At 33.1% G+C, this 14476-nt stretch overlaps 1 protein-coding gene across 4 annotated transcripts in view; it reads left to right on the top strand.

The window, feature by feature from the left end:
* Positions 1–5925: 5925 nt before the first annotated feature.
* LOC117172295 (protein kinase C and casein kinase substrate in neurons protein 2) overlaps positions 5926–14476 on the top strand; it is a 547527-nt gene continuing 538976 nt past the window's right edge. For 2 of the 4 annotated variants that reach the window (XM_033360055.1, XM_033360054.1), the window contains exon 1: positions 5926–6347. The gene's annotated coding sequence lies outside the window, so the exon portion shown is untranslated. The remainder of the gene's footprint in view (positions 6348–14476) is intronic. The other 2 variants (XM_033360057.1, XM_033360056.1) reach the window with 2 other exon arrangements.

The raw sequence follows: 14476 nt of genomic DNA, 5'->3' as shown, positions 1-14476 counted from the left end.
CAGACCCAGCGTGAGTTATTGGCGTAGGCATTACAAATTCTTCCTGCTGTATTTTTAATGCAGTTCTATAGCATTAAAAATGCAATCGTAATGCCTACGCCAATGAACCACGCTGGGTCTGGGAAACTTGACATTCGTCACGGTAATAAAGGTCGAACGTATCACCGCGACAAAACATAAACTTTAACAATAATAAATAATGGGTATTCCAAAGTAAAGCGATTTTTTTGTTTAATTTTTATAATCATATTCATCTTTATTACAACTTTCTACGATAATCAGAAGCTGAGAACATGACACTGATTATGATTATTTATAGCAGAATAAGTTATTGTTTCAATTGAAAGTGGCTGACGCCAATTCATTGCATAATACTTACTTTATTCGTGTACTAATTTTGAGCACGCCTTCTTTTAAATTGCTAAAGATACAGCAGGTGATTGAAAAAATGGGGAAAAGAAGGAAAACTGCGAATAACTTGGTAAATATTAATATTTTGAACAAATACTTTTTATTCATCTTGGAGTATACCTGTAATAGAGTACCTTTTGTCTCTTAATAATTTTCGAAAAAATCACTTGTTGTCAATAAAAAGGGCTTTTTATTGTTATGGTATTTCTGTAATCGATGTTTTCTCCAAATATATCAATTTTATCAAAAAATTATATACCAATGAAAATATGCACCTCTGGGAGTGGACCAACTTTTGTTTCAAACTTTTTCTTGTAAAATCAATTTCAACAAATTTCACCTGAATGTCCAGCGACTTCGAAGCCGCCTGGCAACACTTTTTCATCCATGTAAGTGCCTGGTAATGCGCAGGTGCTGTTTCTAATGTCAGTCCCTACATGTACACCAATTTTCAAACTTATCCGAGTCACGTAAGTTAACTGCCAAAAATGCGCACCTTTGACAGGTCGCCACAGATGAACGCATCCACTCACACCTGCCAGGCACCCATTTTTACGTTCCTCATCATCAGACGAACATCTCATGTGAAAATTGGCCTTATCCGATTACGCTCCCATTTACGTTGTGAGCCCACGGTCTATATAGTTTTCGACGGCTTTCTACTCATTTTAAAGTATATTACAGCAAAAACGTAATAAACGTAGAATACTCGAGTTACGCGTAGCTGACCAACCCTGATATCTAGTGATCTCAGGAGAAAATATTTCGGGGGGGAATTGCAGCGGAACCAGCCCCCTGCTACGACCGTGTATGTGTATCGTAGTAGTTTTCTTACGATCCGGAAGGGAAATGTCGGTCAAACTAATCCAACAGATGGCGCCGCAAAAAGTAGGTCTGACTTTCATTGAATTGCATTAAAAAAGGAAAAAAAATTAAAAACTTGATGCTGTTTGCAAATAACAAAAAAAAATAATAAATAAGAGTAACTATTACTAATTATTAAAAAAAAAGTCATGGAACTATGTAGTTTAATATGAACAAAATTTAATTATGAGATACAGTTTGAAAGCAGTTCGAACTTTATATTTTTGTGATTTATTTTGCTGATATTATTGATTTTATTATTTGCTCTAGTTAAACAAAATTATTTATTGTTGAAAACTTAAGTTGCAGAGTAAAGAATCTTTGTACCTTTGAAATCTTAACAATTTCAAATGTTGAAGGAAATATTTTTTAAAAGTGGTGGTAATTGTGATTAAAATGTTTGAGGGAATCATTTGGTAAAAAGTCAATGACACGAATGATAAATAAGAAAATGGATTTAATATAATGTATATATTTATTTAAATTGAACCAAACATCATATATACATTTATACAGTTTAATCGTTTATTTGTTGCTTAATCTCGATAGCTTTTTTGTCGCTGCATTCTGCCCCTAATAATTTTATTTAAAAATTTAAATTTAAAGGAGCTTTTGAATTAAATAGTTACTTATATTATTGCAAACCTCATTTCTAAAATAAACAGACTATAAGCTATATAAGCTATTAAAATCTATAAAAAAAACGTACTGTACTCATGACGCACAGTTGGAGGAAATGCACTTTTTTCATTCAAAAATGTCCAGATCCTTGAATTTTCTTGCGATCTTGAATGTTTCTGTTTTAAATTAGAAATCATTAAATTCTATAGATCTTGACTCTCCGAACTTTTGACTCCTCTATTTTTTAATGAATACTTTTTCCAGTCAAAGTATGAACAAAGTCTTATTATCGGTGAAAGTTTTTTTTGCTTAAAGTGCTTCCCATGAATGTAGGAATGACATTTAATAACGAAAATAATTTAAAAGTTTATAATAAGTACTGCGATAAACAATTTTTGTGGCAAAATATTAAAATTTGAGATTTTTCAAATTATAATTGCCTTCAATGGCCAGAACGGCTTCAGGAATTCCTGAAAATAATAAATATTTAATAATATTTGATAAAATATAACAATTTAAATTTTTGTAAACAAATTAGATAAACAAGTTGTAAATGTTGGCCCTTTCGCAAACAAATTTTTTTTGCACTGGAAATGTTTTAAGCTATTGGACGAATGACTGCTAGTCACAAAAATATTAGCAAAGTTAACAATAACCACTGTTATTAACAATTCTTTTGAACAAATATTTAAACTTAAGGTTTGATCAAATTTAAATTTTCTTTGATGGCCAAGTGGTGGGTTATTGTCAAAAAATTTTGTATTCAGTGAATCTTAGCATGCAGTGTTATCATTCATTTCCAATCTATTATGATTGAAAACCCGACTTTTTCCAAGTGAAACTGCCAACATTGGGAAATTTTTTATGTAAATTGTTTATAAACATGTAAGTTGCTATATTCCACTAAATATGATGAAATATACATTTTTTTTAGGAATATCCGTAGCCATTGTAGAAATTAAAGAAAATAAAATTTTTGATAAAACCTTACATTTGGATATTTTGTCACGAGAATTATATATAACAATGTCATTGTTCATTTTTTAATTATTTTTGTGACGAGTAGTTATTCGTCCAACAACTTAAAACATTTTCAGTGTAAGAAAAAATTTCTATGCGAAAGGACCAAAATTTTGAATTTCTTTATCTATTGTGTTTACAAAAACTTAAATTGTTATATTTTATCAAATATTATTAAATATTTATTGTTTTAAGGAATACCTGAAGTCTTTCTGGCACATGAAGGAAATATAAATTTGAAAAATCTCAAATTCTAATATTTTGCAACCAGAATTGTTTATAACAATAGTTATTATAATTTAAAAATTATTTTTTTATTAAATATCATTCCTATATTATTGTGAATTTCTTTTAGCAACAAAAAAATGTTACCGATTATAAGACTATTTGTTAATTTGTTTATCAAATTTGTTTGCAACAAATAAATGGAATAATAAGCAAATTATTTGTATTTTATGAGTCCCTAAACATTAATTTAAGACAATATAAAGTTTTCCTGATCAGTTATTAAAGCGTAAAAAATGGTTATGTACAAAATTTCGGTTTTTTCATACTTTGAATAGAAAAATTATTAATAAACAAATAGAGAAGACAAAAGTTCAGAGCGTCAAGCTGAACGAAAAAAGTGAATTTCCTCCTACTGTGCATCATGAGTACGGTACGTTTGTTTATAAAGTTTAATAGTTATAGCCTGTTCATTTTAGAAATGAGGTTTGCAATAATATAATTAACCATTTAATTCAAAATCTCCTTTGAATTGAAAATGTTTAATAGAATTATTAGGGGTTGAATGCAGCGAGAAAAAAGCTTTCAAGGTTAAGCAACATATAAATGATTGCACTGTATAAATGTATATATGATGTTCGGTTCAATTTAAATAAATATATACATTATATTAAATAATATTAAATCCATTTTCTCATTTCTTAGTCTTTTCATTGACTTTTTACCAAATTATTCCCTAAAACATTTCAATTACAATTACTATTACTTAAAAAAAAATATTTTCTTCAAAACTTGAAGTTGTTCAAATTTTAAAGGTACAACGATTCTTAATATTATATTTGATATACTTCGTATATTTTTTATTAATCCTTCTGACCATGTATATGTGTTAAATGTTTTTGTCATTGAGGTCTTAAATATTATTAATTTTTTCATTAGCTACATTAATAATTTCAACAATGAATAATTTTTTTAACTAAAACAAATAATAAAATCAATAATATCAGTAAAATAAATCACAAAAATATAAAGTTCGAACTGCTTTCAAAATGTATCTCAAAATTAGATTTTATTCACATTAAACTACATATTTTCATGACATTTTCTTTTTTTAAATAATTAGTAATAGCCGCTGTTATTTTTTCATCTATTTTTTTGTTTATTTGCAAACAGCATCAAGTTTTTAATTTTTTTTTTTAAATGCAATTCAATGAAAAAGACAGACCTACATTTTGTGGTGCCATCTGTTTGATTAGTTTAACCGACAATTCCCCTCCGGATCGTAAGAAAACAGAAAAGTGGGGGCGATGCATGGGGCTGATCGGAACACAGGAATGTGCATGATCTAACAAATACATGGACTAGCCACTTGAGGGCCCTGTTTCGTTCAAGTAACGCAACCGCTTAATTCCACCATTTTGTTAGTTTGACCGCGCAGTTTGAGTTTGACGCGTAAGACTGTACGGCGAACTGTTATAGGAAAAACACTTTTAAATTGAACAGTTTTAAGTGAAATGAAAATTAACTACAAAATGTAGAACTTTTATCAATTTTAGAGTGTAAAGATTGAGATTAGTTCCAAAAATGTAAATCTAACCCACGTTTACATTTTTGAATGGCCGAAAACATTAATAGAAGTAATATATTAATAAATTTATTTATTAAATTTAACATAAAAAATATATAAAGGAATACCTAAAACTGTGAATGAAAAATATATTATTGATACATCATGAGTATAGATCCATTTTTAAAATAATTTATTTATTTAATATTTACAATTGATAAAATGAAACTGTTTTTTATCAAAAAATTTCAGCTTCAAATACTTTTAGTTTTTAATTGTTTAAATCCTCAAAACTGCACTTTAATTATTTTTAAACCTGTTAAAATATAACTTGGGCAGATTTTTCTTCTAAAAATTCGTAAAATTCTCGGTTTCCCAGTCCGACGGCCACCTAGTTCTTTATAAAAAAATCTTCGATTTTAAAAGCTTCTAATTTTTAATTGTTTTAACCTTTAAAACTGCATTTTAAAATTCTTCAATTAAAATATATGCTGAAAAACAAAAAAAATTAACTGGAAAATTTTTTAAGTGACAGATTTTCGAATTTTAGCATTCTAAACTAAATGTTATAATAATCTATAAAAATCACAATTTAGGAAATTAAAAAAAACGGTTGAAATCAAAGTTGGGCAACATTTTTATTATACAAATTTGGTAACATTCGCGGTCAAAAAATAAATTCACTGTAATTTCCCGGTTTTCCAGGTTTCCCGGTCCAGCGGCCCACCTGCACTGCATTATATAATTTTCTTCAGTCAGAACTTTCCCACTTGATTTCAATTTCATTTTATTTGACACAGATACGTCATTTTTTCTCAGCAGAAAGAAGTTATGAAACACATAACCTAAAATTATAGTTAATCCGTATTTTCCTTTAAAGATCTTCAACATTATTATAATACATTTTATAAGGATTCAAATATTTATACACCTGAAAAGTACAAGAAATTTTTATTCTTACATTTTCAATTTTAAAATCCCTTACATTTTCCGCCTTTCTTATCCAAGATGGAGAAATTAAGCGGTTGGTCCTTATTGGTTCGGTTTTTTTTACTTGCGCGTGGCTAGACCATGTATTTGTCAGATCATGGGAAAGTGTATGTATATTATGTACACGTTTCAAGAATTTCTTCACCCCCCCCCCCTTTACCAATGACTATGGCCTTGGAAGGAAAGAAAAATTCGATATAGTAGATTAGAAGGCATCTGAATCCCACCCCTGATGTCTATTCTCTATGTCCATGCCATGCACCTTAAGCCACGCCCATCACTATGACGTTTCTCGAGTTGAATCAGGTTGTGCTGTCGAGTAAGTTAGGAGTGGTTAGGGTTCAGGAGATGGAAAGCCAGCGCAGCTAGTAAATTCAATGTTCGGCGCCGCCAGCAGCAATATGAACGTTCGTATTGTGTCTTAAGAAATCGCGCGAAAAAATTGCTGTCAGGTAATAGTTAAGATTTATTGCCACCAATCTCAGTTTTCCACGAGATCAGTGAGTGTTTTATTCTTGTGAGTTCAAGTTTACTTACCAACCTACACACGTGGATAATAATTACTACATTTAAAGTTGACCAGTTCCTGAGTTAGAGATATACGCAGTTGGAATAGTGGTTTTTCGTCTGCTTCGAGAAATACCTTTTTGTAAGTATTTAAAAAAAAGCTTGTATGTTTGTTCCAAAAACTTCCATGTTTGTTACAAAAACTTCCAAGAAAAGGCTCTATTCTAGACTTCAGTTCTATTACGGTTTCTACAAAATTGGTCGAAATCGTCTGCTGTTGATAACTATAAAAACGCCAGTGACCAATATGTTTCTATTCTCCGATGGCTACTGCTAAGATCCTATTTATTTATTCTGGCTGACACCTGCTGATCTTACTCCCTTTTTAAAACGAAGAGTAAACATCTAGCTAGATGAACACCAAATTTCGTATGTACGTCCGGCTAGATGAATAATTTAATCTCAAGTATTTCACCCGGCTTTAAATTATCTGACTACCCTTCTAGAAATAATCAATTAAGATCGATAAGAAACACAGTATAACTATTATCTCAATAGTTCCGAATCGTGTTTCTTAATTTTGTCAAAACGATTGACAACGATTGAACATTTTGCATTTCTAATTGTTTCCACTCGGGCACTTAGAATTTTCCACGTGATCGCAGCACTTTTGTCTGACAGGAATTATTTAAAGAGAGTTATTTACTTTTTCGGAATAATATAAATTTGAAACAGACTATATTATGACACAAGGTAAATAAACATTTTGTAAATAATTCTTAGCAGATGAAAGTGGTGCTACGAAAAAAATATGCTAATAGTATTCTTTGTTAAAAATATAAAATCAGATACAGGATAAACATAAAAAAAGTTGATTTTGTAATAATGAAGCAAAATTGTTATTTTTTATTATGCGCTCGTGGATTGTTTATTTTAGTGAAAATGTTTCTAAGTTGTTATAAGTTTTAAAATCGGTCAAGATTTTTAAAAAAATTAAGTGAATAATTTAGAAACGTGAAACTTCAGAAAAGCGATTAAAGTATTATTTTATTATTTAAAAATGTCAAGCTGTTATTAATTGAATAAAATTAAACAATTAAAAATTAATATTGGATAACATTTTATTCGTGTGAAAGAGGTTTCAATTTTTAATTATTTGCAATTATTGACACATAAATTGATATAATAAAAAAAAGTTTTTATTAATTCAACTTTCTAAATTTTTAGTTTATTGAAATATAAGTACTCAAAATGCTGGACAAAATTTTTTCTAAATTGAACAGTGAATTTACATCAATATCGGTGATATTATATTCGGTAATCCTTAGATTATGACTTCCCCTTTACCACTAATGATTGACGTAAAACGAACTTTTTCTATTATTCGAAGGTAGCCACTAAAGTCGAAGACAAAATCTGGAATAATTTCCTGGTTAAAAAAATGTACACGAGTCAATACAATTGAAAGCGATCTAAATATTTAATTAAATCATTTCAAACAGCGATTTCGAGTTCAAACGTCCATTAATATATGTAACAATGACAAGCTTTTTCTAGAAGCTTTTTTTATTAATAAAGCATTTGAAATTGTACGATATGGATTCAGAAGCCTTTAACTTCGTTTAATTTAAAATTATGCCATGTGAAATTTAAGTATGAAAAATATACATTTTTAATCTTGTTTCGATTTGATTTGAATTAGTAAAAATGCAAACTTCAAAAATAGGATTTTAAAATTTAGGTTTCTAAATTTCTTACATTTAAACTGAATAAAAAAATTTGACCAAAATTACAGAAATATGTGGCCATTAATCACAATGTTTCAGGAAGGAGAAAATATAAAAAATTGCTGTGCTTATGGAGGGAAAACCATTTGCTGTAATGAAATCCGCACGTACTCAATTCAAATTTGAACCTAATGAAACCTAAATGAATCTACTGATATACAATTAATAATTTCAAACCTTTAAAAAAAATTGCAAACCAAATTGTTTGAAATATTCAAATTTAAATATTTTGAATATTTGAAACTTGAATTTTCAAGAATTTTAAATCAAATCTATTTATAAATCGAACCGGTTTTTTTCAGAAAGCATATTTCTAGCAAGGTAGCGGCAGATCACGCATATTCATGGAATTCATGAAATTCAAGGAATTCATGCAATTTAGGGTACGTAGTGGCTGCCTGCCGGCGCCGGCAAGATTGCATGTTATCGGATTTTTTCCTTTTTTTTTTTACATTTTTTTTGTTAAATCGTATACTGATGTATTTTGATGGGCTGATTATAAACGTGGATTTTAAATCACATGCAAATATAATTTGCAGTATTACAACTTTAAAAAATTACGTTTTTTGTTTACGAAGTTTATATACACTCTGTACCGGCAAAAAGCATATGTCAAGCATACGAAAAGGACTTTTACGCATTTTAGAGTGAGGCCATGTAATTGAGGAGTTATTTTGGTAGTTTTTGGCTTTTGACGCGTTTAACGAAACGTTCCATGTATAAATCACACTTAATCGTCGATTACGAATCAAGAACTACTATTCATGTCTTATGGGGGCGAAAATGCACCCCTGAGTCTAGTGGTAGAAATAACGTAAGGTCGCACCCCTACCTCTTTTCCAACACCACGTGGGGGCGGACAGTACCCCTGTGACTGGTCACAGAAATAATGTAAGGTCGCACCTCTACCCCTTTTCGAACGTCACTTAAGGGCGGAAAGGTATCTTAATGGCTGGTCAAAGAAATAATTTAAGCTCGCACCTCTACCCCTTTTCCAAAGTCACGTGGGGGCGGGTAGACAACCCTGTGCCTAGTCACAGAAATAATAAAAGGTCGCACCCTTACCCCTTTTCCAACGCCACGTAAGGGTGGAAAGGAATCTTAATGGCTGTCCAAAGAAATAATTTAAGCTCGCACCTCTACCCCTTTTCCAAAGTCACGTGGGGGCGGGTAAACAACCCTGTGCCTAGTCACAGAAATAATGTAAGGTCGCACTCCCACCCCTCTTCCAACGCTACGTAAGGGCGGAAAGACATCCTAATGGCTGGTCAAAGAAATAATTTAAGCTCGCACCTCTACCCCTTTTCCAAAGTCACGTGGGGGCGGGTAAACAACCCTGTGCCTAGTCACAGAAATAATGTAAGGTCGCACCCCCACCCCTCTTCCAACGCTACGTAAGGGCGGAAAGGCATCCTAATGACTGGTCAAAGAAATAATTTTAGCTCGCATGTAGACTCCACCTTTACGGAATTCACTGAATTCGTGGAATTCACGGAATACAAGGAATTCATGGAATTCAAATTTTTATAACTTTTCTTCAACATCTCATGGGGAGGGGTACTGGAAGGCACCCCTGTGTCTCGTAACAGAAATAATTTTGATCAAAATACTTACCCTTATAGTGAGAATCGAACAGTAGCAGTAAACACATTTGGGAAAAACTAATTTTTTAACATCTTTTTTCCGCACTCTAGGCTATATCCTTAAAATATGCTGTTTAAAAAAACCGGTAAAATAATTGTCGGTACCGGTAATTTTTTTTACCGGAACCGGCCTTGTATACACAACCTTTATAAATTCAGCATTGTTATATTGCAAGAAACTAAAAAGGATTGGATAAGTTTTTCTACTAAACATGTAAGGAATTACTTATAATATTATTTAAGCCTGAGTTTTAAAATATTGGCGCCATCCTACCTTCTATAATGTTTCTAATTGTTTTCAATTGTGTATCCATTATTTTGAGTTGGGGGTTAAATTTTCACTACAGCATTTTGATTTTGCCTTAATTATTCACAAGAGGTTTTTTATTCTGCCAAAAAAACAAATTTCTAACCAAAAAAGCGTGTGCGCCATGTGTGTTACAAACGACAACTGCAGAGGGCGCATTGCATGCAAGATCATTTACTCAATTCATTACGATTGAATACGATTGGGAACAATTAAGACAATCAGCAAAAATTGAAAATTTTATGAAATTTATGCTATTAAGGCCATGGACGAGTGGGTCACGTGACCAGATTCCTACCTTACCGCCACCTCTCTTATTTTCCAACTTATTTTCACACGAAGCGCCACAGCGAGTTGAAAATATGGGATAATAAATAAGAAACAATAAGAAAGTTGAGTCCAGACCCACCATTTTTAGTGGTTCTTGTTTAGTATCCCAAATTTTTAACTCAATGTCACCTTTCTTGTGAATATAAGTTGGGGAATAGAAAAAGTAGTGGTAAGGTGCCTTCCCGCCCGCCGCGGGGCGTTGGAAAAGGGGCAGGGATGTGATCATACATTATTGCTGTGACCAGTCAAGGGAGTGCCTTCCCGTTCCCCACGGAGCATTTGAAAAGGGACAGGGATGTTATCTTACATTATTTCTGTGACTAGTCACAGGGGTGCTTTCCCGCCCCCCATGGGGGGTTGGAAAGGGGGCAGGGGTCTGATCTTACATTATTTCTGTGACCAGTCACGGGAGTGCCTTCGCGCCCCCACGGGGCGATGGAAAGGGACAGGAGTGTGATCTTACATTATTTCTCTGACCAGTCCCTCTTGGGGCGTTCGAAAGAGGGTAGCGGATGTGACCTTAAATTATTTCTGTGATCAGACACAAGGCCGCCTTTCCCCTTATCAGATATTGGAAAGGTTTATGGGTGTGACTTGAATTATTTCTAGTAGCAAGTCCTATACAAAAAATTCTAAACTTTTTACCAAGATATTCCTTATTTTCACAAAAGAACTAAGGTTTTTGGTGAATTTGTATTAGTAACTGAAATAAATAAAGAAAAATATAAAATTTTCATAGTTTTGTCAAGCTTCAAATGATAAAAGTAAGATTCAATTCAAGCGCGCGGAAATCATAGGGGGGTTTCGAACGAACTTGAGGCTACGGTGATACAGAGTAAATATATAAATTGATTTGGATGATTTAGAGCTTAAAGGACTACATTTTTTAAAACATAACCTAACTTTTAGTTTTATTCGCTTCTGAATTTTTTCTAGGGACAACTAACAGTTCTCATAATCTTTGGCTAACTCAAAAGGAGTAAAATTTTTAAAATATATAATTTTCGGGGCAACTCGACAAATAGTGAAAATAGGCTAGTCAGTCCGAATTTCAGGACGACTAGCCATATTGTGAGAATAGGCTAGTCGTCCCGAAGTTCGGGACGATGAGACACTTCGTAAATAATAATATTCGTTTCGGTAAGGGCGAATATTGATTATATTTATCTATTAAATTGGAAAAATAACACCCAAAAGGACTTTGACCGTCTTCAGTTTGTTTGTGTGTGTGTATTTTTGGGGTACTCTCACTATTGTCTCGTAGTTATTACAAACTGAAGATTTTTTTTTAATTTTCAATTTCCAAGCGTTCCAGATTCAAAAATTTTGAATATGAAGAGTGCTAATCCGGCTATTCGTATCAAAATTCCGGTACGCGTAAATACAGCCAATTAGAAACTTCTATATGGTTTAATATTTAAAATTCAGTGCTTTCAAAATCTTTAAAACGTTCAGTCTAAGTTTTGGGGTTCGAAAAGCAAATAATTAATTTGATAAAGGATAAAGGACTGGTAAACAAATGTTGCGGAAATTAGCCTCTGATACTTTTTAAATACATAATACAGTTCTAAGCGTCCTAACGATAGGATGCCAACGCACGCACTCGACTAGATGATACTTCACCAAAAATAGAAATGATAAAAAACTAACCTAGAAGTTAGCGCCAGAAAAGTCTTGCTCGCGGAATTGAGCAAGATGAAGCTACGGGTCGGCCAAAACTAAAAGATGCTCGCTCACTCCATCGAATCATGAAAGTGCTATCTCGGGCGCGAAAAGTATGAAGATAGAATAGGTAGATAGCCCGAGATAGAACTTTCATGATTTGATGAAGCGAGCGAGCACCTTTTAGTTTTGGCCAACTTCTAGCTTCATCTTGCTCAATTCCGTGATCAAGACTTTTCTGGCGCTAACTTCTCGGTTAGCTTTTTATTATTTATATTTTTGGTTAAGTACCGACAAGTCGTGTCGTGTGCGTTGGCATCCTACCGTTAGGACGCCTCCAGATTGATTTTGGATACTAGCAATCTAACATATTATAATAAATTCTAGATAATCTTGGAAGGAATCATGGATATATAACTGTTCCATAGTTTTTTGACAAAATAGAAAATTTGGTCCTGAAGGTAATACACGTGCGAGAAATTCGTCTAGATTCGTCATATCAGTCCATTGTCCTCATTATGAAAACTTTAAATATTTGTCACGTTAACGTTCAGCCTTTATCTGCCCATTACCTTGAAGTTAAACATAACTTTATGTCCTGTTCCTATCATATTATAGTCGTGTCCGAGACCTGGCTCACGCTGATCATTCCTTCGAGCCTCATCGCACTTGATCATTAAACACTATTCCGCAGAGATAAAGATGAGAGAATAGGAGGTGGGGTCTGTCTATATTAATGAAAGCGTTAGTGGTGTACATGTGGGAGTGGGTCCTCTTGCCAATTACCCTACTGCTGAGTACCTTTTTATCAATGTATCGTCGCCTCAGAACAGTGTGTTGGTGGGTGTAATTTAAAAACCTCCTCACGCCTTTTACAACAGGAAACTTGAGACTGACATTTTTGACCTTACTAATTATAATAAACCTAATAATAATAGACCTAATTATAATAAAATTGTACTCACTGTGGCCTAAACACAAATCTTAAAGCTACTAACAATTTAACTAACTATTTAAAATTATTAGTATTTTCTGCGGGATTATCTATAGATCCCCATGATACCTCTCATCACACTGATCATTCTATTACATGAATTGACTTGATGATTGTTGACGATTTAGATTAGGTCATTTCTTCTACTTAACACTCAATCTCATTCCTTTCAAACCGTGATCTAATCAGCATCCAATACCAATTTTCCAGTAATCCCTCCTCTGGTATAACCCCTCTGCCCATTCGCAATCTTGCAAATGTAAATGAAGCTGAATTTTTTGATCCCCTCTACTTAGGACTGGAGTATCATTTTTACTAAAAAGGATATAAATAGAAGGGTGATTTGTCTGACTACATTCTTATCTTCAGCCTTTAACAAATTTTCGCCTCTCCATACTCTTGAAGCAAAGAAGAAGTCCACTCTTTGGATCATTTATATCAAAGATTTGATAAAAGAAAGAGAGAAAAAAGTAGATTTGCTAAAAGAACAAAAAGTAGTACAGTAGACTCTACGACACTTCGCGTTTTTGGGGATGTAGGGGAAGCGAACAAGAAGTGTCAGATAACCCTCTCTACTGGTTCCAGCTGCGTTCAGCGCAGTAGGCGTAGCCGGTCGCGTATGTGTGTGCGTAAGATGAGACGAGGAGGGCAAGCGAACGAAGGAGAAATCGGAAAACGAGAAGTGTCTTAGGATTTTCCACTTATTCCTTCGAAGAATTTGGCTTGTGATAACAATTTCTCCACTGCATACTTTTTGACAGCTTTTGCTGCAAAATCCACTCTCCTTGCAAGTAGTCCAAGTGCCCTGGCAAAGTTAGAGAAACAAATGCTACCTGAAATTTGAGTTTGGATTCTTGGAGTGATAGCATATAGAACAAAAGCCTATATGTTTGCGTCGGACAGTATACATTTGATAGCGGTCTACCTGCTCGTCTAACCCTCTCCACTCGACTTTCCCTCATGTCGATGACTGAGCGAGAGCGTTGTGTCGATCCTTAACAGCGGGGGAGCCCCTTTGTCCTAATCAGGAATAAAATACCAAACATAAAAATGTCTTATTTTTGCATTCAGCAATTTTTGTATGAGTTTGCATAAGTCGTCATGAGTATGTTTTAATGCATGAGTCATGCCTAACTGGGCATAAGCACGTTCTAGCTCTGACTATATTATGGCCTCTGTTTGCATTACTGATGAGAAGTAACTTTAGCACTTTTAGAATGACAATACAGCAAGACGTTGCAGCAGTACAGTTTCTTCTTGTGAATCTGTGACTTTCAGAGTAGGTAATAAATGGTCCTACTTTCAGAGTATTGAATTTGTTGACGCTGGTGGTAAAATTACCAGAAATTTTGTTTACGGTGTAGCTATTTGGGTAGGAAGTATTCGTTTTGTTGGCGGAATATTTATTACATTCTCATTCATCAGAGTGTAATGTAATCGTCCAAATTTTCGATCTCTGGTTTTTAACGGATCTTTACTTTTCGGCACTCACACAGTCCGAAAATCGTCAAATCTTGTCGGTGTCTGTCTGTATGTCTGTATGTATGG

This window comes from Belonocnema kinseyi, chromosome 5 (genome assembly GCF_010883055.1).
Source record: "Belonocnema kinseyi isolate 2016_QV_RU_SX_M_011 chromosome 5, B_treatae_v1, whole genome shotgun sequence".
Lineage (NCBI taxonomy): Eukaryota > Metazoa > Arthropoda > Insecta > Hymenoptera > Cynipidae > Belonocnema > Belonocnema kinseyi.
This window is presented reverse-complemented; position numbering and strand designations above follow the sequence as displayed.